This window comes from Petaurus breviceps, unplaced genomic scaffold (assembly GCF_028583685.1).
Source record: "Petaurus breviceps papuanus isolate PSGF00001 unplaced genomic scaffold, PetGlider_PUasm1.0 175, whole genome shotgun sequence".
Taxonomy (NCBI): domain Eukaryota; kingdom Metazoa; phylum Chordata; class Mammalia; order Diprotodontia; family Petauridae; genus Petaurus; species Petaurus breviceps.
Window position 1 is genome coordinate 10,802,509 of NW_027185764.1, and position 24,344 is coordinate 10,826,852.

The 24,344-nt window shown below is 36.4% G+C and overlaps 1 pseudogene; it reads left to right on the forward strand.

Annotated features, from left to right (window-relative positions):
- Positions 1–24,344, forward strand: part of LOC138158995 (cytochrome P450 3A8-like) — a 63,468-nt pseudogene that overhangs the window by 17,051 nt on the left and 22,073 nt on the right.

Genomic DNA, 24,344 nt, shown 5'->3' on the forward strand with positions numbered 1-24,344 from the left:
AGTTTCCTCTTCTTTAAAATGAAATAGATTGACTACATGGCCTTTAATGGATGTATGATTTTTTTTATATTCAAAAAGAGAGAAATGAATTTGTGAAATATTATTATGCTTCCTCTGGCTTGGGAAATCTGTTTTTTTTCCACATGTAGTTGATCATTTGGCATTTAGATGTTTCTCATCATTAACCAATATGGAGGTATGTCAATGAAGAACTTGTGAAAGAAGCAGAGAAAAGCCAGCCTGTAAGTCTGAAAGAGAAAGATTGAGGCAGCAGCTGGAGGGATCTGAGGAGTGTGAAGACACCCTGCTTTCCTAAGTCTCTCTCCTGCCATCTTTCTTCAGAAATGAAAGGACCTATTTTTAGAGTTATTCTGACTTTTTACCTAACAAGGCAAGTGGAAAGGAAAATATGGTGAAATCTTCCCCTCTGAGGCCAAACACCTTGAGAAAGCCATTGACAATTGATGACTCTACTTTTGCTCCTTTTTTCTTTATCTTTTCATATTCTGAACTCTATTATCTGGCTTCTAAATTCATCATTCAACTAAGCCTTTTAAAATTTTTTTTTTTTTACAAAATATCTCCAAAATTGCTAAAATCTTGTTTACATTTATGAAAACTTTTAAAACTCTTTTCTCAACCTCTTGCTTTATACCTTCCAAAAATTGTATTTGAATTTATGCCCAAGTTGTGTTTTCCTTTGAGGCTTTGCTTGTAGGTTTTTTGGAACTATTTCCTTCTGGGTTTGTGTTTTGAGTATTTATATCACCACAACAGCTCTTTATTATGGAATTATTTTTGTCTGTTCATTTTTTTAAACTTCCTCACTTTAGGCTTTTCTTAAGTCCAGGTTTTACTCACTTTTGGAGGGAATATCTGGGTTGGTTCTGTTGCAGTTTTCTTGGGGTATTGGTTGTTTTGTTATTCCAGGCCCCAAAGGGGATCACATGCTGGGACTTACAAGTTTTTGATGCTCTAATTATTCTTATCCAGGGCAAAGTCTGATCACTTCTTTACCCTTTCATGATGCCTGCATCCAAATGGGCACAGGCAGAACCAAAAAGTGTGGAATGGTGGATACAAGCCAGGTGACCATCTGTTATAGCAGGTTCCGATTTATTGATCAGAGGGCGGCATTTATATAATGAATGAAAAGCAATTATCTCTTAGGAATACATGCAAAAATATTTACTATTCTTGTACATTTGGCATATCTGTATGTTTTTATGTCCTTGTTGATTTACATAATTCCATATGTCTTATTATCCTTGCTCCCTTTCATGCATCTAAGTCTGGCTCACAGCTCGATTATCGAGTCCTAAGCTCCTGCAAGTCAGGAAGAGATGGTGAACCAATCTTAAGACATAATATAGCCTTCATGGGGAATTGGCTTAGGAGAAATCCTGAACCAGAGTCTTCCCATGTATGGACCGGGTCAGAGATTGGCCCTTGACATATCCCCCTTTCTATACAAGTAACATAAGAGCATGAACCTCGGTTTCCAGGGCCAGGAAAGACTGGCCGAACATGTGAATCCCCAGAGATGCAACAAGGCACAATATCATCAGCAAGCATGCAACTAGAACAAAGTGAAGCAATAGAAAGTTGATTATTAGATGGATTAATCTTATTTATCCAATGAAATATCTGATTGGCTATATTTTCAGGATAAATTCCTGAAATATGACTTTGTGTTATTTGTTCAGTTACATAGGACAATTAATTTATATCCCTGGTGAAATTATGACTATGCAAAGAGCCATTAAACAATTATTACAATTGTTACAATTATTGTTTTTCATGTAGAAATGTAAATAGTTCAACTTTGATAAGTTCCTTATGATTTCTTTTCCCTGTTTACCTTCTAATACTTCTCTCTTTTTTTTTTTTTTTTTTTGCAGGGCCATTGGGGTTAAGTGACTTGCCCAAAGTCAAAGAGCTAGTAATTGTGTCAAGTATCTGAGTCCAGATTTGAACTCAGATCCTCCTTACTCCAGGGCTGGTGCTCTATTCACCAAACCACCTAGCCACCCCTCTCATCCTTCTCATGCTTCTTGTATCTGAATGTCAAATTGTCTATTCAACTCTGTTTTTTTCATCAAAAATGCTTGAAAGTCCTCTATTCCACTGAATGACCACATTTTCCCCTGAAACATAACATTCAGTTTTTCTGGGTAGGTGATTCTTTGGTTTAATCCCAGCTCCTTTGCCCTCCAGAATATCATATTCCAAGCCCTTCGATCCCTCAGTGTAGAAGCTGCCAGATTCTATGTTATCCTGATTGTGTTTCCACAATATTCAAATTGTTTCTTCCTGGCTGCTTGTAATATTTTCTCCTTGATCTGGGAACTCCAGAACCTGGTTATAATATTCCTAGGAATTTGCTTTTTGAGATCTTTTTCAGGAGGTGATTGGTGGATTCTTTCAACCTTTATTTTGCCCTCTGGTTCTAAAACATCCAGGAAATTTTCCTTGAGATTTTCTTGAAGGATGACTTCTAGGTTCTTTTTTTGATCATGGCTTTCAGGCAGTCCAATAATTTTAAAATTATCTCTCTTGGATCTATTTTCCAGGTCAGTGGGTTTTTTTTCCCAATGAGATATTTCACATTGCCTTCTATTTTTTCATTTGTTTGGATCTGTTTAACAGTATCTTGATTTCTCATAAAGTCACTAGCTTCCATTTGCTCCAATCTAATTCTGAAGGAATGATTCTCTTCAGTGAGCTTTTGAGATTCTTTTTCCATCTGGCAAATTCAGCTTTTTAAGGCGTTCTTCTCCTCATTTCCTTGTTGAGCTTCTTTTGCCATTTGAGTTAGTCTATTATTTAAGGTGGTATTTTTCTCAGTCATGCTGTTGACTCTTATTTCATAATTTTCTTGCATTATTCTCATTTCTCTTCCCAATTTTTCCTCCACTTCTCTTATTTGGTTTTCAAAATCCTTCTTAAGCTCCTCTATGGCCTGTAAACAGCTCATCTTTTTCTAGGAAGCTTTTGGTGCAGGATTTCTGACTTTCTGACTTTGTTGTCTTACTCCTGTTCCATGCTTTGATCCTTCCCCCCCCCCCAATAAGAGTATAATGTTGGATTGCTCTGTTTTCTTTGCTTCCTTTGCTTGTTCTTGTTGCCACTCAATTACTTGACTTTTGAGCCTTTTGTGACAGTAGAACTATGTTTCCAGAGGGGGAGTTTTGTCTCAGTCTATGGGTTTTCCAGCTGCTGGAGCTATTAGTCCAGTGCCCTCTCTGAAGCCTCAACATGCTCTGGCAATCTGGTCACACACCTCAGGACCTCCAGCAATAGAGATCCAAGCAGGTTAAAGCAAGAGAAATTACCCCTCAGATTGGTCACTTGGTCCCCCTGCAATCTGCAGACCAGGAGCTCTGAAGCAGCCATGAGGCAGGTGGCTGCATGGTTGTGAAGCCTCTGCTGCTTCTTGCCCTGGGAGCAAAGGCTGGACTGCATCCCCGAATTCCTAGGGCCCAAAGTCCACACTGTATTGACCTCTCACTTTGTCCTCAGCATCTATGGGTTGATAATTCTGGAATTATCAACACCACAGCTGCTTGTGATCTGAAGTCCCTCTAGCTGGCAGCTGGTCAGGCTACCCTGAGGCTAAAATGTTGGGCTCTAACAGGGCTGGGGTCAGCTCCCAGAGAGCTGTGCTGACCTCTTTCTGCCAGCCTGTAGGGCTCTCCTCAGCAGGAGGTTAGCTTCTCTATGTCATGTTGTGGATTCTGTAGCTCCAAAGTTTGTCTAGAGTCATTTTTTACATGAATTGAAGGAGGTTCGAGCCGAAGCCCTGCAGAAGTCCTGTTTCTACTCTGCCATCTTGCCTCTCTCCCCCCATTCTAATTTTGAAATAATTATTTTCTTGAGTGAAATTTTGGACCTCCTTTTCCGTTTGGCAATTTCCACTTTTTAAGACATTCTCCTAATTGGCTTTTTGGGACTCTGTTGCCATTTGTGTTAGTCTTTTTTTTAAGGTATTATTTTCCTCAGCATTTTGGGGGGTCGTTTTTAGCAAGCCGTTGACTTGTTTTCCTGATTTTCTTGAGTCACTCATTTTTCTACCCCAGTTTTCTTCTACTTCTCTTACTTGCTTTTCAAAATTCTTTTTGCACTCTTCCATGGGCTCAGACCAATTTATATTTTTCTTGGATCCTTTGGATGTTGAAGCTTTGAGGTTTTTATTTTCTTCTGGTTGTATGTTTTGATCTTCCTTGTCACCTAAGTAGGACTTTATAGTCTGCATTTTTCCCCACTGTTTGCTCATTTTTCTATCCAATTACTTGACTTTTTAGTTCTTTGTTAAGGTAGGACCCTCCTTCCAGAGTGCAGAGTGCACTGTCCCTGGCTTCATGGGTTTTGCATAGCTGTTTTCACAGATATTTCTAGGGACCTGTAAATTTTTAGCTCTTCCAATATTGTATGATCAAAGGAGAGGTATTTACTCCTCTCCTGGTCTGTACTCTGGTCTGTGTGTTACCGCAAGCACTCATTTCTGCCTTAGAACTGTGAGGAGGATTCCCTCTCCACCACCACTACAAGCTCTACCATACCAATGTTTCTCTTCACCCCAGGACTGCCACCTATGACTGTGACCCAGATCTAAGGAAAGGCAAAGCAAAAGAATCTTGCCTCACAGTCAGTAAAGAGATTCCTGTGGTCCAAATTTGATGAGCTGCTTAATTGCCCCAGAATCTTTTGGTTGAGAACTCTGGAAGCAGCTGCTGTTGCTGCCACCACTGGCCTGGAGCTAGGGTTTGCTGGGGCTATATCCTGCTCCTTCCTCAGTCATGTCCCACAGATTGTCCTATTGACCTGAGTTATCTTTGCTGTTTGTGATTTGAGAAGTCTGGAAACTTCAACAGCTGCCATCAATCAGTCCCCTGAGGCCTTCTCCTTCCATGTCTGTGCTTTCCATACCCATGCTTGACTGTGCTCTTCCCTCTGACTGGTGCAACAGACCTTTCTGGTTGATCTTCCAGGTTGTCTTGGGCTGGAAATTTGTTTCACTCCATCATTTTGTGGCTTCTGCTCCTCTAGAATTTGTTTAGAGTCATTTTTATAGATATTTTCAGTAGTTTGGGGAAGAATTTAAGGAAGTCCCTGCTTTCATGCTACCATCTTGTCTCCAACCACTTTACCACTTTAATATGCCTTTATTCCTGCATTCTAAGGGCCCATTAAGTTTCTAAATTATGATGTATTAAATAAATACAAATAAAACAATTTTGAGATATTTCACAACTGTCAGATTAGCAAAAATGATTAAAAAAGGATAGTGACACATGTTGAAGGGGGTGTGTAAAAATTGGGACACTAATTCATTGTTGGTGGAATTGTGAACTGATTCAAACATTTTGGAGAAAAAACTGGAATTATGCCCAAAGAGCCATTACAGTGCCAATATACTTTGTCCCAGCAATATCGTTACTAGGTCTATTTCCAAAAATGATTATGAAAAGAGGAAAAGAACTTATATGTTTTAAAATGTTTATGGGAACTTTCTTTGTGGCGACAAAAAACTGGAAATTGTGGGGATGCCCATAAATTGAGAAATGACTGAATAAATTGTGTTGTATGATTGCTATAGAATACTACTATGCTGTGAGAAATGATAAACTATGATATTAGAAAAACATGGAGAGACTTGCGCAAAATAAGGAACAAATAAATTAGCTAAATAAAAAGAAAGCTACAGTCTAACCAATATTATTTCAAGAACAAGTTTGAGTAACTGTAGGGTTAATGGAATAAAGGCTCTTCCCTGGCCTACATGACCACGTGTTCCATGTTTTTCCTTGGAACCGGGGCCATGTTCCCAGGTCTAAAGGTACACATGTATTTCAATCACGTCTTACTGCTTTGAGCTCTGGTCCAGTTCACAGCAGTGACCTAGAGCCCTGGTGCAGAGTCAATCAGGCTCTGGGATGCATTAATTCAATTAAGTATTGAGACACATAGATTTTCTGGGAGGTTTTTATTTTGCTTTGAAACTCACTCATGAGAAAAATGTTTGCCTGAGGTCTTTGTGATTTGGCCAGATGAGACTTTGGATAGCCATTGTTAAAGGGCCTCCTGGCTTTTTGAACCCAGATGCTGGTGCTCCCTGGTCTGATGATTATTTATCTATTACTTTGTTCAGACATTTGGAGCCCTGTCTACTGGATTCTTTCCTAGATATTCACTTCTTTCTACTTCTTTGTTTGCATTGTTTAATTCAAGTAAGATTTTTTAAAGCTTTCCTTCCTGAAGAAAAGGAGATCAAACGTGTGTGCTAGCTGCCCTTCTGTGTACTGGTGTTATTGGTCTTACACCTCCACAGCAGCTGCAAGTATCATTACTGATACAATGATTAAGTAATTTGAACTCTTATAAATATCCACATTAATAATGAAGGCATATGAAGGAAGATAGTATGCACATCCAGAGAAAGAATTGATAAATAGAAGTATTTTTGGAATGATTTTTTATTACCCCCTCACACACACAAACACAATTGTGTCTTATGATAACCATCTCTAGGGTTGGGAGGGGAAGAAAAAAAGAAAAAAATTACATTGTAACTTTACTATATATTTAAAAGATATAGCAAGTTGTACATAAGAGACTAGTACTTTCATGCGCAAGAATCTTTTATAAAAATATGTTATGGAAATGATTTTTTAATTCATAAATTAAAATAAAATTAATGAAAAAATGAAAAAATGAAGACAAGAATGGTAATAATAGTGTGGATAATCTGAAGAAGACAAGAATGTGGAGTCAAAGGTATAGCTGCTAGTACCTTCTCCTGTGTAGCTACTTTTCACTTCTTCTGTATTTGTATTTATCTTCTAGACTTATATGTCTATGTATTTAATTGTGTATCTATATATATATATACACATATGTATGTGTACACATACACACACATATACCCTTCCTACTTGAATATAAAGTTCTGATGGGCAGAGTATGTTTTGTATTTTTCTCTTATCTCTAGTGCCTAAAATAGTGCCTGGCATATAGTAAGCAGTTAGTAAATATAACTTATTAATTGGAAGTGGAGAGTATTCTCATCTTGGGGAGGAAAATGTACCCTTGATTAAAGGAGAGGAACCCAACCTTCTCTAACAGTTTAGAAAAGGGAAGTGACAATCCCAATCAGCAAAGCTATGTGTTTTGTCCCATGAATGTCCAAGCTATAATTCATTCATTCACTCATTCATTTATAAAATGCTTTTTGGACTTCTAGGTAAGTGATGAAAAGAATCAGCATGTTTTTTTTTAAATCTCACCAAATAGATACTACTGACCCTTTTTTACCACTGGACCATATTCCCTGCAATATGAATATAGAGCACAGCTGGCAAATCTGGCTAGACTACATTAAAATGTAATAGTAAAATATGTAATAAAAATAAAAAGCACAATAGAATACAGTTTTTTTTTTGCTTTTTGGAGGGGCAGTTGGTGTTAAGTGATTTGTCCAAGGTCACATGGCTAGTTTTGTGTGTGTGTGTGTGTGTGTGTTAAGTGACTTAGGCCAGATTTGAACTCAGGTCCTCAATTCCAGGGCCGGTGCTCTATTCACTGTGCCATCTAGCCATCCCCAACAGATAAGATTAATATGTGTTTTTCTAATTTCAACATATATCCTGCATGTTTGGAATGGTTTAGTGGCCCTGCTTTCTATTTTGTTTCACACCATGGGTTTAGAGAATCACTTCATGTTTTTACTTGGAGATGAAAGATGTGGAGCCTATCCTGAGTCATTTTTTGCTATCTCTCCTCAGCATCTTTGAGGACTACAGCATGGACGTGATCATCAGCACTTCATTTGGTGTCAATGTTGATTCCTTGAATAACCAGAATGATCCTTTGTCAGAGAAATCAAGAAGTTAATTGGATTTGGTTTTCTGGACGCAGTTACATTTACAATAAGTAAGTTGGTTCTTCTTTACAGAAATGTAAAATTAAAAATTCAGTGTTCCTGACATTCCTGAAAAAGCTCAATAGTTTGGTTCATAGATTTAGAGATGGACAGAGAGAGTGATGCTTCTAGATCCTGGATAGAAGTTAGTCATTTTTGGAAGAATACACAGAGATGACAAGGAGTGGAAACAAGAGAGCAATGAAGACACAGATGGGACTTTCTTAGGTTTCAAGTGCATCTAAAGTAAATTTGACTGAGGTATATTTGTTCTACTATTCCACCCTAGATGTCATGGTTGACCTGGTTTGTTCTAAAAACCACACAGAAGAAGAATTTAGAACTTAGTACTTAGAACAATTTTGTTCTTTTCCCAGAAAGTAGTCATGTATTATGCCCTGGTACAGAGAGGACCTAGACATGGTGATACATGAAAATCTCAGGCTATTTCCTATAGCTCTCAGGATTGAAAGGGTTGCTAAGAGAAATATTGAGATCAATGGCCTCAGGATTCCTAAAGGCACAGTGGTCATGACCCCATCGTTTGTCCTTCATTGCGACCCAGAATATTGGCCAGAGCCAGAGGAGTTTTGACCCGAAAGGTAAACACTTCAAAAAAAATAGGGATGGGGGGGTCAGCTAGGTGGTGCAGTGAGTAAAAACACTGGCTCTGGAATCTGGAGAACCCAGGATTGGTTCTGGCCTCAGATACTTAACACCCACACAAAAAATACTGGCCATGTAACCTTGAGCAAGTTACTTAACCCCAATTGCTTAAAAAAAAAAGTTACTCAACATGATCAACTGAGACAGTTTGTAGAGAACATTGAGTTGGGAGACAGAAACAGGCTTTGAATCCTGCTTCTGTGTCTTGCTTAGATCAATGACTCTGGATCTGTAACTTAAACTTTCCCAACAGCCCTGAAAAAGGCCTACAGTAGCTATTTCAGTAGCTTGGACAGAACCACTTTAGGCATACTTGTCTCTATTTTACAGATGAAGGAATTGAAGCTTATGTACAGAAAGTGACTTGGCATTAGCCCTACGGCTAAGAAGTGTTAGAAATGGGTTTTGAATACTGATCTTTGTTACGGTTTCCAAGCTCTAAAATGAGGGTTTAAACTGTATGTCAACTGAAATCCCTTCCATAATTAAATCCTCTTTTAATTAGTTACTTCATAATTTTCTATTCCATGGTCAATGCAAATGTGTAATTTTGTTTATGAATCACATTTTTGTAGTTTTTTTAAAAGCCTTTAATAGTCACCAAAATATTTAAGGCATATCAAACAAAGGACATCATGCTACATTCATAGTCAAAAAGACCTGAATTCAAAGTTGACCTCTGATACAATTTACCTAACTGGCTAAGGGCACTAATGATCCCATTCTACATAGTGACTCTTCCAAACATTTTCATCCCTCCTTAAACTTCCCATTATTCCCCTCTTGCCACTCTTAGCTGAGAACCTTTCCTAATATTTCTATTAGAAAAAAAGTAAGGCTATTCACAATGAACTTCTTTCCTCCTCTTCCTCACCTTCCATCACTCAAATGTCTTCTGCTACTAGCCCCTCCTTTATACCTGGATCACTTGATGATATAACTTTATTCCTCTATTTGTTCAAGTGAATCCACCTCTTCTAACATATTGCCCCATGTGTCATCCCCACTCATATACTTGTTTTCAATCTGTCCCTGTCTACTGACTCCTTTCCTATTGCCTAAACATGCCCTTGTGTCTTCTATCCCGAGTAAACACCTACTTGATCCTTCCCTCCCTGTTATTTCTCTATATCTCCTCTATCCTTTGTAGCCAACCTCCTCAAAAAATTCACAAGATAATAAAAAGGTACAAAGGTTTCCTTGAATAAGTGCTTCCACTTTCTCTCCTTTTTCTTTCTTCATCTTTGCATCTTAAAAATTAATTTAAAGTCTGTTGTTTTATTGTTATTCAGTTGTGTCTGATTCTTCATCACCCCATTTGGGGTTTTCTTGGCCAAGATGCTGGAGTGATTTGGCGTTTACTTCCCTAGCTCATTTTACAGATGAGAAAATGAAGGAAAACATGGTTAAATAACTTGCCCAGGGTCATAGTAAGCTAGTAAGTTTGTGAGGTCATGTTTTAATTCAAGTCTTTCTGACTCCAGACCTTCCTCTCTTTCTATTCTGCCATCTAGTAACCCCGAAAGTGAGATGCTGTTTTGATAAAAGATCAATAGTGTCATTCCTTACATTTCTTAGCAATTAAAATTTTAGCACTTCTAAAATCTAAATAATATCAATATTAGGGTAGCTTGTTGGGAGTCTCGAAATTTGTGCCTTTCAAGCCTAGTTTGGGAATTTAAAAAATGATCAATAACAAATAGGGCTTGAAAGTAGGAAGGAATTGTTCTGAAGACAGACAAGTAATCCTTTAGATGTTCTTACTATATTCTTGAAGCAGATTTCTTAATGTCTGATTTTGTCTCTTTTTAATTTTTTCCATTGATTTTTAAAATTTTGATTGCCAAATTCTGTCCCTTCTTCTGGCACCTTCCTCAAAAATTGAGAAGTCAAGCAATATGAATCAATTTTCATGTGAAGCATGAAAAACATTTCCATTCTATTTTTGTGGCAAAGAGCAAGAAAAGTAACATGAAAACAATGTGCTACAATCTGCATTCAGAGTTCATAATCTCTCTCTTTTGAGGTGGATAGCATTTTTCATTATCATACTTTGGAATTAATTTGGATTTTTGTATCAAGCTGAAGAGCTATGTCTTTCCAGTTGTTCATTATTACAATTTTATTATTATTGTGGAAATTGTTCTTCATTTTGCATCAGTTCATGTAAATCTTTCCAAGTCTTCACGAAACCATCACTTTATAAATTTCTTGCACCACAAGTATTCTATCACAGCCATAACACTATTTGCCCAACAATTCCTCCTTTGATATGTATCTTATCCATTTGATTTTTTTGCTCCCAGAAAAGTACTGCTATAAGTATTTTTGTGACTTTGGACTTTTCCCTGTTCTTTGATCTCTTTGGGATATGAGTAGTGGTGTTGCTGGGTTAGTGTTTACAGTTTTGTTTACTTTTGGGCATAGTTCCAAATTGTTCTCCAAAATTGTTGGAGCACTTTACAGTTCTGCCTACAGTATTCTAATGTCCTTTATTTTCACATTGTCTTCAGCATTTGTTATTTTTTTTTTCCTGTTTAGATTAGTGAATCTGACAGGAGTGAAATGGTACCCAAGAAATCTTGTAGTTTGAATTTTTGTAATCATTGGTGATCTAGAGTATGTTTTTATATGACTATTGATAGTTTTGATTTCTTCTTCTAGAATTCCCTGTTTATTTCCTTTGATCTTTTGTCAATAAGGTATTACTCTCACTTTTAAAAAATAAATTTGGCTCATTTCTTTACAGATTTTGTTGGTTGATTCTCATGAATTCTCCAAGTACACCATCTAATCATCTTCAAAGAGGGATAGCTTTTCCTCTTCATTGCCTATAACTATTGCTTCAATGTATTTTTCTAGTTTATTGCTATAACTAAAATTTAATACAATACTGAGCAATAATAGTGATAACAGACATTCTTGTGTCACCTGTTATCTCACTCGGAAGACTTCTAGTCTATTCCCAAATAGATGATACTTGTTCTTGGTTTTAGATATTTATTTATCATTTTAAGAAAATCTCCATTTATTACTATGCTTTGTAGTGTTTTTAATAGAAATAGGTGGTATATTTTGTAAAAAACCTTTTCTGGATCTGCTGATCTAACCATACAATTTTTTAGTAATTGACATGATCAGTTATAGCTTTACTAATTTTTTTGTTTTTGCTTTTTGGAGAGCAGTTGGGGTTAAGTGACTTGCCCTAGGTCACATGGCTAGTTTTTGTGTTAAGTGTCTGAGGTCGGATTTGAACTCAGGTCCTCCTGACTCCAAGGTCAGTGTTCTATTCACTGCACCACCTAGCTACACCAGTTTTCCTAATATTTAACTCATCCTACTTTCTTGTTATGGTCATACCTGATAATAACTATCCTTGTGTTATATTACTATAGTCTTCTATTTAGCATTTTAAAATTTTGCATCAATATTCATTAAAGAAATCTGTCAAGGGTTTTCTTTCTCTGTTTTTGCTCTCTCTGGTTTAGATAGCAAGACTTTATCTCTGTCACAGAAAGAATTTGGTAGAACTCATTCTTTAGCTATTTTTTTCAAGAGGTTTATATAATAGGGGAATTAATTGTTCTTTAAATGTTTACTAGAATTCACTTGTAAATCCATGTAGTTATGTGAATTTTATCTTTAAAAGCTCATGTATGGCTTGTTCAATTTCTTTTTTCTAAGTTAAAGGTCATTTAAATATTTTATTTCCTTTCCTGTTAATCTGTGCAATTTATATTTTCTATAAATATTCATCAAATTCCTGTAGATTGTCAATTTCATTGGCATATAATTGGAAAACAAAGTTTCTAGTAATTGTTTTAATTTTGTCTGTATTCATTATTTTCATTTTTAATAGTGGTAATTTGGCTTTCTACTTTCTTTGTAAAAATTAAATTAAGCAAATTTTTGTGTTTTATTATTTTTCTCCCATAAATCAGATCTCCATTTTACTTTTTTAATTAAAGGTTGTTTATTGTACAATTTTTAAATCTCTTTTCATTTTTAGGATTTTGATTTTTTTAGATAAAGATTTTCAATTTGTTCTTTTTCTAGTTTTTTTCCTTCATGTCCAATTCATTGGTCTGCATATTTCCTCTTTTATTGATCTAAGGCTCTAGAGATATAAAATTTCTTCTACATATTGCTTTGACTGCATCCCATCAATTTTGAATGTTGTCTCACTGTTGTCATTATCATTGTTGGAATTTTTTATTGTTTCTAAGATTTGTTTATTAACCCATGCAATCTTCAGGATTAGATTATTTAGTTTTCAATTTTCAATCAATTGTTATAGAAAGCTCTTTATTGAATTGAATTTTTATTTAATTACATTCCAAAACAGTGCATTCAATATGTTACCTTTTCTGTAATTGTTTGTGAAAATATTTTGCCCTAATATATGGTCAATTTTTGTGGTGTCCTGTAGAACTAAGGAAAAGAAAAGATTTTCCTTTATATTCTCATTCAGTTTTCTCCAAAGGTCTGTCATATCTAACTTTTTAAACATGCTATTCATCTATTTATAGCATTCATTCTTTTTCTTTTCTTTTCTTTTTTTTAATTAATTCTTTAATTTATTAATTTGTTATATAATTGTTGTTTGACCCATTCATTCTTTAGTATTAGATTATTTAGTTTCCAATTAGTTTTTAGTCTGTGTTTTCATGGCCATTTATTAATCTAATTTTTATTGTGTCATGATCTGTAAAATATGCATTTAATATTTGTGCCTTTCTTCACTGGGTTGTGAGGTTTTTATGCTCTGGTACATAGTCAAATTTTGTGTACATGCCAAATACCATGGAGAAGAAGGTATATTCCTTTCTATCCCCATTCAGTTTTCTCCAGAGGTCTAAAATATTTGCCTTCTCTAAAATTCTATTCACCTACTTAACTTCTTTCTTGTTTATTTTGAGGTTAAATTTATCAAATTGAGAGAAAGAGAGGTTGAGGTCTCCCACTAGTGAGTTTTGCTATCTATTTCTTCCTTTAGCTCCTCTAACTTCTCCTCTAAGAATTTGGATACTATACCACTTGGTGCATATATGTTTAGTAATGATATTGCTTCCTTGTTAATGGTGCCTTCTAGCAGGATACAGTTTCTTTCCTTATCTCTTTTAATTAAATCAATTTTGATTTTGATTTCTTTGAGATTAGCATTGCTTACTCCTGCTTTTTTTTCTTCAGCAGAAGCATAATATATCCTTCTCCAGCCTTTTACCTTTGCCCTGTGTGTATGCCACTGTTTCAAATGTGTTCCTTGTAAACAACATATTGTAGTATTATGGTTTTCAATCCATTCTGCTATCCTCCTCTGTTTTATGTGAGAGCTCATTACATTCACATTTACAGTTATGATTACTATCTGTGTCTTTCTCTCCATCCTATTCCCTCCCCTATTTATGCTTTTATTTCTCCTTTCTCCCTTTCCCTCCTCATAAGAATTTAGCTTTTGACCACTGCCTCTCTCAATATTCCCTCCCTATCAACTCCCTTCCACTGCCCCCCCCCATTTTTCCTTATTACTTCTTCCCTCCCTTCTGATAACTACTCCCCTTTTCTTTCCCTTTTCCCCTTCTAGTGCCTGTAGGACACATTAGATTCTTATATTTAACAAAGTATGTTATTCCCTCCTTGAACCAAATCTGAAGAAAGTAATTCTTAAGTAATGCTCTTTTCCTGCCCTCTGTTCCCTCTGCTGTAATGTTTTTGTGTCTCTTCATGTTAGATTTCTATACTCAACTGAATATTTTATTTTCTCATTGAATCAAAACCAATGAGAGTAAAGCACATATAATTTTCATCTCTCTTCTTTCCTTCTACTATGCTTTTGTGTCTCTTCATGTAACAATTTATTCTTTTCTCCATTCTCCTTTCCTCTTCTCCAATTACAAACTGTTTACAAGTTTTAATTAGATTTTTTTATCATCACATCAGGTAATTTATACCCACACCTTCTATCTTTATGTATATCTTATAAATGTCATGATAATTACACATTTCTCAAGATTAGCAGATATTATCCTCCCATATAGGGATATAAACAGTTTTCTCTTATTTAAAAACAAGTTTCTGTGTGTTTTCCTTTCCCTGTCTACCTTTTTAAGTATCTCTGGATACATTGACCTCTGACCTTTACATCAGCAAAGTTTGCAAGTCCCTTATTTCATTGAAGGACCATCTCCATGCTTGAAAGATGATACTCAGTTTTTCTCAGTAGTTAATCCTTGGCTCCTTTGCCTTATTATATTTTCCATATTCTGTATACCATCCCTCCAATCTCTTCATGTAGAAGTTGCTAGGTCCTATGTGATCCTGACTGTAGTTCCACAATATTTGAATTGTTTCTTTCTGGCTTCTTGCTCTATTTCCTTCTGTATCTGATAATTCTGGTATTTGGTTATAATGTTTCTTGGAGTTTTCAAATTAGTAACTCTTTCAGGAGGTGTTTGGTGGATTCTATCAATGACTATTTTACCTTTACTCTATGTTCCTAGGGCCTCAGGACAGTTTTCATTGATGATTTCTTGGAAGATATTGTCTAGGCTTTTATTTTCATCATGGCTTTCTGGTTGACCAGTAATTTTTATATTATCTCTCATGGGTCTATTTTCCAGATCAGTTGCTTTTCCAATGAGATATTTTACATTTTATTCTATTTTTTCATTCTTTAGATTTTGTTTACCTGATTCTTGATGCCTCATGGAGTTATTAGTTTCCACTTCTCTAATTCTATTTTTTTTACGAATTGTTTTCCTCCATTTTTGTGCCTCCTTTTCCATTTGGCCAAGTTTTGCTTTTAAGGAATTATTTTCTCCATTTAGGTTTCCTAAATTCTTTTTTCCACTTGGACAATTGTACTTTTTAAGGAGTTGTTTTCTTCAGTGATTTTTTCCCCATTTTTCCAGTTGTATTTTTTAACAGATTTATCAATTTATCTTCTATTTCTGTAACTTGGCTTTTAAAATCCTTTTTGAGCTCTTCCAAGAATGCTTTTTGGGCTTGAGATTAGCTCATATTCCTTTTTGAGGTTTCAGATGTGGGCATAATGCTTTGCTCTTCTAAATTTTGTTCTTCCCACTCACCACAATAACATTCTAAGGACTTTGTTTTTCCAATTTGTTTTTTGCCCATTGTGATTGCTTATTTCCTGGGTTTTAAAGTGAATCTCTGCTTCTGGGGCACAGAGGGCTTTGACCTGTTTTTCTTGTGCTGGTAGCTAGGAATCTGGTTGCTGGCTTTGTGTACTGTAGCCTCTGGTTCTGTCAGAGGCTATAAAGTGCTTACGTGGTGCTGAGCTGGAGCTCACTGAAGAGTGCCAAGACCAAGGCCAAGGTAAGGACTTTCTTTGTTTCCCCTAGGTTACACTGAAGCTCACAATGGGAGGAGTGGGGAAGGGGTGGTCTGACCACTTCAGTTTTACACCTCCCTTCCCCTGGGTTAGAGCTCAGATGGGCTCAGCCACTGATGCCCATTGCCTAGTTTTTGTCTGCTGACTCCTCTGGCTGTGTGAAGACATACCTGGGTTTTTGGAGTTAGTGTTTGCTGCTTCATCCCCCTGGGGTTCAGGATCTCCCCATTGGGATGCCTCCCATCCAGTACTGGTCCCCCTAAAGTCACAACACAGCCACAGTCACCCTCTTCTTGTAGATCTCCCAAGTCTCCTACTGGTACCACTATTTCAGGATTTTACCTTGGAGCACTATTTTCTGGGTTTTTCCAGTTCAACAAGGCGGGGATGAGAGCACCTACAGTTTGCTCTGATGTCTTGGCCCCTGGAAGTTCAGGTAGGTGATTTCTAAACATCTTGATTATGGTCAGATTGCTCCAGGAGTAGCTGATCCCACAGCTGATGCCACAGCCAGTGGCCCTCTGCTTGTTTTTTACCCTGCAGTGGCTAAATCAGTTCACCTGGGCTTGCTCTGGGTCATCTATATTCAGGTCTGTGTCAGCATAGCCTATGCACTGCACTCTGAGCTCCCGCTGGGTGGCACAACAAATCCTATGCATTGATTTTCCCTGTTTTCCTTTACTTTATAGCCTCTGACAGAACCAGAGGCTACAGTACACAAAGCCAGCAACCAGAAGCAATGCCTCCATGGCAGAGCAAAGGAGACATTCCAACTGAAGGCTCCCAAAATTCTTTTCTGAACAACTTTAAAATAACACATCTAATCAAATTCTAAAATGGCATGTTCAAAAAAAAGAAGAATGGAAAGAGTCATTTTTCCAGCACAGAACAATTTAGGCAATCAGAAAGAGAGATCTGTGTCACAAGACTTGGGGGATGGACAAAAGCAGAGCTTGGTAGGGACATCAACTATGGGTCTTGGAGGTGACCATGGAAGCAGCAAAAAGGTAGCTACAAACACATGGTAAGAAAGACTCAGGAGGTCCCCTATTCTAGGACTAAGCATGAGATCAGGCACAATTTAACAACTCTGTTGTTCATTATGCATTTCTACATCTAAGTTGTGGGAGGAGAGGAGTTTTGGTCATAAGAGAGCAAGAATCCTATGAAGTTAAGCACCGTAATGCAAAACAGGAGAGCAGGGATTACATTCATACCTGAATAAAACCAACTTAGAAGCACTAAAAATATATAGGCTTCTAAAGCCAACTGTTAAAACAGAAGGCAAAAAAGCCTCAAACTTGGGACAGTGACTTACCCTTGAAGTGAGCAGAATCAAACTTCAGCAGAAATTTTAAAGTCAAGAAAAGAAGTAAAAATGAGCAAAGAAAAAGTAAACCTGATCATAAAAAGCTATGAGGATTACAGGGAAGTTCAAGTCTCAAAATGAGAAGAAGAAAGTGATATGAAAACTATAAGCAAAACCTCAAAGAAAACTTCATTTTGGGCAAAAGCCCCCAAAGAATTCTCAGATGACCTACACCAAAAAAGAACCTTTTTAAAAAGGGGAAAATTATTTTACAAATTGAATGAAAGAAGGAAAGAAAATATTGGGAAAAATAAGAGCAATTCAAGAGAATTATGGGAAACAAATTAACAGCTTTAACTCAAAATCTAGCGGAAATGAATGATGTATATCAGAAGTTAATAAAGCATTTGAAAAAAAAAGAGACAATAGTTCCCAAAGAGAATACATCATAACCCAACTGGATGTATAACAAGAATGTGGGATAGGATTCATATCAGATAAATTACAAACATAATTGACAATAATGATAATAATAAAACCAATCAAAATTATACAATTAATTATTACTGTTGCTGTCATTTGGTATTAATACTTTTATTTCCCTAGACTTGAAAGCTTATATGTACCAAAATATTGATGGAATAGAATACATTTCAATTCTTTTAAGAGAAAATGAAAGACATTTTCTTAAATATTTTAAGTTCTCAAAATACTATATTCTGGAGACCATAGAATAATTCAAAGTCCATTATTTGTATTTTTGATAGTTACATGTTGTTATCAGATTATTTAAATAAATATAACTGTTTAAAATGCAACCATTCCTGTTTAAAATGTTACAACTTATAAGCATAGATTTTTCCTTAAAAAGATAAGCTGTATGTACTTCAAACAAAGAGCCAGCATCAACTGTCATGAGAATGTGCTAGAAATCTTTCTGATAAGAACAGGAGAGAAGCAAGAACATTCTTTGCTACTATTGCCATTGAATATTATGGTAGACTTGCTAGTTATAGCAATAAGACAAGAAGACAAAAATTAAAAATAAACATAGGCAAAGTGGAAAGGAGTTACCACTTTTTGCAGATGATATGATGGTTTATTTACTGAACCCTGAAGAGTCAACTAAAAATTATCTGAAACCATTAACAATTTAGGTATAGATTAGATAAACAAAAGACAATAACATATAATGTTAATAAACTCACGAGTTATAGAATCAAAGATCCCTGCTATTGGAACAAGATCTCACTATTTGACAGAACTACTGGGAAAACTGGAAAGTAGTCTGGCAGACATTAAACATAGAGCCAAACCTCCTTTTTTTGTATCTAGATAAGCTCAAAATTGTTACACAACTGAGATATAAATGGTAAGATGCTAAGGAAATTATTGAAGCATGGAAAAAATACCTGTTGGATCTATGGGTAAGGGAAGAGAATCCATGATCAAACAAGAGTATAGTGGGAGGTAAAATGAAGGATTTTGAATATATAAAAATAAAAAAGATTTTGCAGAAACAAAACTAATGCTGCTAAAATGAGAAGAAAAGCAGGAAAGTGTGAAAATATCTTTGCACCAAGTTTCTCTGAAAAAGATCTCATTTCTGAAATATATAAAGAACTATGTCGAATGTGTAAGAATAGGAATGAATCTCCAGCTGATAAGAAGTCAAGGGATATAAACAGAAAGTTTTCTGAAGAAGAAATCAAACCTATAAGTAGTAATATGAAAATATTCAAAGCCACAAATAACTGTAGAAATCCAAATTAAGTCCATTCTCATACACTGTACATAGCATCAGGAATATTGTAATGATGATCTGCTGTGTAAGAATTAGCTACTCTAGGGGCAGCGATGTGGTTCAAAGCACCAGCCCTGGACACAGGAGGACCTTAATTCAAATCTGACCTCAGACACTTGACTCCCTAGATCTGCGACATTGGGCAAGTCACTTAACCCTTGCCTTTACCCCTCAAAAAATAAAAGACCAGAAAAAGATTGTTAGCTACTCTAATCAAGACAGTGATACAAGGATTCACTCACACACACACACACACACACACACATACACACACATATGGACTCATCATGAAATTTCAAAGGGCCCATTATGAAAAATGCTCTCTAGTTCCAAAGTGACAATCAATGAACTATGAGTGTAGGTTAAAGAATACTTTTTAAACTTTCATTATAGTTTTTGTTTTTTATTGCTTTCTTTTTGCCACATGACCAATATGGAAATACATTTTGAAAAATTCACATCAATAATTGATATAATGTTTGCCTTTAAAGAGACTTGGCAGGTGAAGGAGGAAAGAGAAATTGGAACTCAAAATTTTAAAAACAAATGGTAAAATTTTATTTAAAACTTAATTGGGAAATATTTACCTAGATAAATAAAATATGTTTTAAAATAACACCATTCTGATGTACCAATTCAGAAGCATAGCTTGGCTGAGATAACCAAAAAAATAGAAAACTTGAAGATGGGGATGTGGTAAAATGACAAACTGTTGATAGAGCTGTGAACTAGCTCAACCGTTCAAGAAAGCAACTTGGAATATACCCCCAAAGGCATTAAACTATGCATTTCCTTTGACCCAGCAATATTGGCACTAGGTATATACCCCAATGAAATAAAAATTCTACTTGAAAATATATTAAACTCTGATAAGTATTATGACTAAGAACATCCAAATAACTCATGAAAATAAGCTACGTAGTTTTTTGCAGATAGCTGATGTACTCAGAGTATAGATTGAAGGATACTTCATTAAACTTTATTTTCCATTTTTGAAATGGAGATATAGCTAATTACTTTGTATCAGTATATATAATTATAATTGGTTTTGTTTTTCTTTCATTCCCAATGGGTAGGGGAGTTAGGAGAGGATGCAGGGAGAGAATTTGGAGTTGAATATAAAATAAAATTGTATTGAAAGAAGAACAGGGTTATTGTACAAGGAAGATGTCAGTTACATTGTCCTCCAGTATAGTCATATTCGATACAGAATACTGTCCACATAATGACCCTAAAAAATAAATGTCTAAAGAAGGACAACCAAGATTGGCAGAGAGCTTTATTCTGTGCCATCTGGAGATCAGCTGAAGAAAGTGAGGATGCTTTTCTTGGGGCAGAGACAGTTTAGGAAGGTGTGCTAGTTGTGTTCAAATGCTTCAAGAGTTGTCACGTTGAAGAGGGATTAGACTTGATTTACGAGAATAGAACTAGGACCAACCATGGGAGGTACAGGAAGATAGATGCTGGCTAGAAGGGAGTGGAAAATTCCTGAGTATTAGAATTACCCGGAATTTGAATTGCGTTGTCTCAGGAAATGGAAGGTTTGCCTCTTTTGGAGGTTTTCAGAAAAAAAGCTAGGTGATGCAGTGGATTAAGTGCTAGTCCTGGAGTAAAGAGAACTTTAATTCAGATCTAGCCTTAGACATTTGTTAGCTGTGTGATCCTGGGCAAGTCCCTTCACCTGTTTCCCTTAAATTCTCATCTATAAAATGAGATGGAGAAGGAAATATAAAAGCCCTCCTTTGCCAAGAAAACCCTAAATGGGGTCACAAAGAGTCACATAGACTGAAATGACTCAAAATGTAACAAGAGAAAGGCTGGATGAACACTTGCTTGGATGGCTACAACCAAGATGTTTCTTCATGTATTTGCTGTAATAAGAGGGCCTTTCAGGTCCCCCTCCATCTTGACAATCATACGATTATGTGACTTAGGGATGAAGATGAACAGATTTTACTTTCCTTTCAGTTGTTGAAAGCTAGCAGTTAACCTGAGGCTTCTTAATGGGATTTGGTCATATTGTGAAGCTTTCATAGAAACTTCCTCCTAGGAATATTTCTCTGTGGATGACTAGATAACATATGGCCATTCCTCCCTTCCCCCCACCATGATACTACCTTATTAAATTGTAGTAATAGCTTACATTTATATAGCATTTAAAGTTTGCAAAAAAAAACTTTGTAGACATTCTTTTGAGTTTCACAGGAAATCTGTCAGGTATGTTTTATAAATGCAATTTTTCAGATTTTCCAGATGATAAAGTTAAGGCACAAAGATAATAAAACTTGAAGAGACCTTTGTCCTCTCTGAGTCTCTTATTATTGAGGAGAAGTGTTAGATCATGTCATGTAAAGCAAATTTCCTGTGCTCATAGAGACTGTTGTTGGCAGACCTTGCATTCAAATTTATGCCTAATGAATCTGAGTTCTCTTTTTTCATGGTTCTATGATTCATGACTTTCCTATACTCATACAGCTATTAATTGTCACAGACAGAGTGTCATCAATTTATTCCAAAGGCTAAGTGTACTATCTGGAACATACAGGCCCTTAATAAATGTTTGTTGTCTGCTTCATTTGTACTTTAGACTTCCATAAAACTTAAATTCCACCCTGCTTAGTCCCCACTATTTCTGATAAGGATTAAAGATGTTTGAGATTACACATTAAGATTACACATTTAAAAGGACAAAAGTTAATCATTGTTTTCTGAACTTAACTCACTACCACAGTATTCCATGAACTTTCCTATCCTACTGTAAGTCAATAAAGACAAACTCTGAGATTTCAGAGGTGAAGATCTGTATAGGATCCAGAAAACCTCCTAGCTAGATCATGGTTTCATTGGTTGTTTCTTTAACTCCATCCTTTGTTTTACAGCCTATATATTCCTTTCAGAATATGTAAGGGAATTACAACAGCACTCAAGTTGTGGTATTAAGAATTAAGACACAAACAGAGATGAGGAAAAAAGAGAAATAAAATGCTGACTTGGGAACATGACAATGACCACCATCCCAAATTTAATTTCCTGGAAACTGGGCACTACTTGCTCTCTTCCTAACTCTTCTGTTTCTATAAGTGACTACCGCCTTCCCCCCCCCCTTATAATTATCAATGGATATAATAGCAAAGAAAGGGTAGTACTTTGCTCCTTGTTTCAGCCAATCAAGTGCCTTTGAACCCCACCTTTGATTTTGTCAAGTCTTTGTCGGAAACAATGTACACTGCATTGCCCTTAATAGGACCAAGAAAGTCTGGACACCTACCCTGCCCTTAATAGGCCTAACATCATCACACAGAGCCCTGGTGGAGGAACTTGCCAAAAGAGAGGAAGAGGAAGGGTAGAACAGGAAGGAGTAGAGCAGATAAAAGCCCTAGCACAAGCTGGGACCAAGCAGAACTGAGAGTGAGAATGCTTGTGATTTTGGCACTCTGTAGCAGTCTTTCTGTTGGTCTGTCAGACAAAAACCTTGTCTGTTGTTTTTAGGTAGGAGCCCTGGAAGAGGACTTTACTGATGTTTACAGAAGTCCTAGGACTTAACCACTGATTTACATTTGATTTCTCAGACAGAAGCTTTGTCTGTTGGCTTGTGTTACTTAGACAGAAAGTGAATCGAGATGATAGTGCTAGCAATGTGTGTGAATATTGTTACTCTGCAAAGTTTAATGTGTATAAATGTTGTCTTGGCTCTGTTAAGCTTTGTCTTCCCAGAAACAGAAACTTTGAAGGGCTTGGAGTGGACCAGGCTTTTCTGACTTCTAATTATCCTTTAGTTGATCATCCTTAAGGGATAATTATCTTTAAGTCAATCATCCTGGAGGGGTAGTGAAAAGTACAAAGGCCATCCACACCTAGGTCACAGTAAGTCATAATCTCATCAGTCAGCAGTAAATTCCCAAATAAAGGTCCTTTCATCTTAACCCCAGGCTGACCTCCAAACTCCATGGCTCCTCTTCCAAGCTCACAGCTCCTGCCTGAATTCACAGTTAGGCAGCTTTTCTGTATAAAAAATATCAGTTGATCAATTGTGTCTAGTGTTGTAGTTCCCACAAGCTGATGAGACTCAAGGTCCATACTGACAGGAGAAAACATAGAGATCCAACCTCAGAAATAGCAACATTCTAAACCTCAGCATTTTCTGTCTATTTTTAAGTCTTCTGATAGCTTCAAGGTCTATTATTTGATTATGCTCTATAGGATACAAACATTTGTGCTTAGATCTGTGTTTTCTGGTATGTTGGTTTGTTTACCACAAAATGAGGCAATAGTTACTGCTCAATGTTAGAGTAAAATTCACAGAAGAAATGAACAAATTTTCATTTTTATTTTTTCCTGCAAACTCTGAATCATACTAATTTAGCCAGGTAGTAGAAATTGATATTCATATGACTTTTGTGCCCTAGCATTTTCACAATCTCCTATAACTGATTAGAGGGAAATTGATGGCAATTCTCCACAGAGATATGAAAAAGTGACCAATTTGAAACAAATTAAGTTGTTATTGAACAAGGAGATAGTTTAATATCATAACCCCAATATCCAGGTTTCGTTCTTAGGGCTGTCAGAAAACACCAGAAAGTCACACAACTGGGAAATATGAACATTAGATACCATGGGATCCTACTGTTGTGGTGAGGGCTCTGGCCACCCAAAAATGGTTGGGGTTTCATGATGTGTCGTGGTGGAACCGTCTCAAAGAATTGAGAGTCAGACCACCTCTAATCTGAGCATAGGCATTGATTGAGATTGACATTTCTCATGAAATGAGTCAAGTTCTGAGAGGAACCAGCAACTTCAGAGAAAACAAGATGGATTTTTATAGGGTAAAGATGTAATTACATAATCAAAATTTACATGGAATAGGAGTATATGATTAATATTTTTAAAGGCAGGATGAATTTGTTAAGGGATTAGGTAATGGATGACAGATCCCATCTGCAGTTCAGTGGTTAAACATTCTGGTCCTGCTGCCTTCCAGTTGTCTAGGTATTGTGGTCATATCTGGTCAAGTTAGATAGTTGGTATTGTGGTCCTTTCTTGGGTTAGATAGATTATGTGATTGTGTTTGAATACACAAGCACACCTGTTTCTGTGGGAATGGGTCTTTGGTCAGTGACTAGGTAGAGGCAGTAACTGGGCTTCCATCACACGGACAGACCTGCTGTTTCTGTGGAAACGAAGAGTTCAGGGACACACCTGTTATTCCAGTAATCAATGAGGCATATATGAAGAAGTTAGGACATTGGCGGGGGGGGGGGGGGGGGGGGGGGGGGGGGGGGGGGGGGGG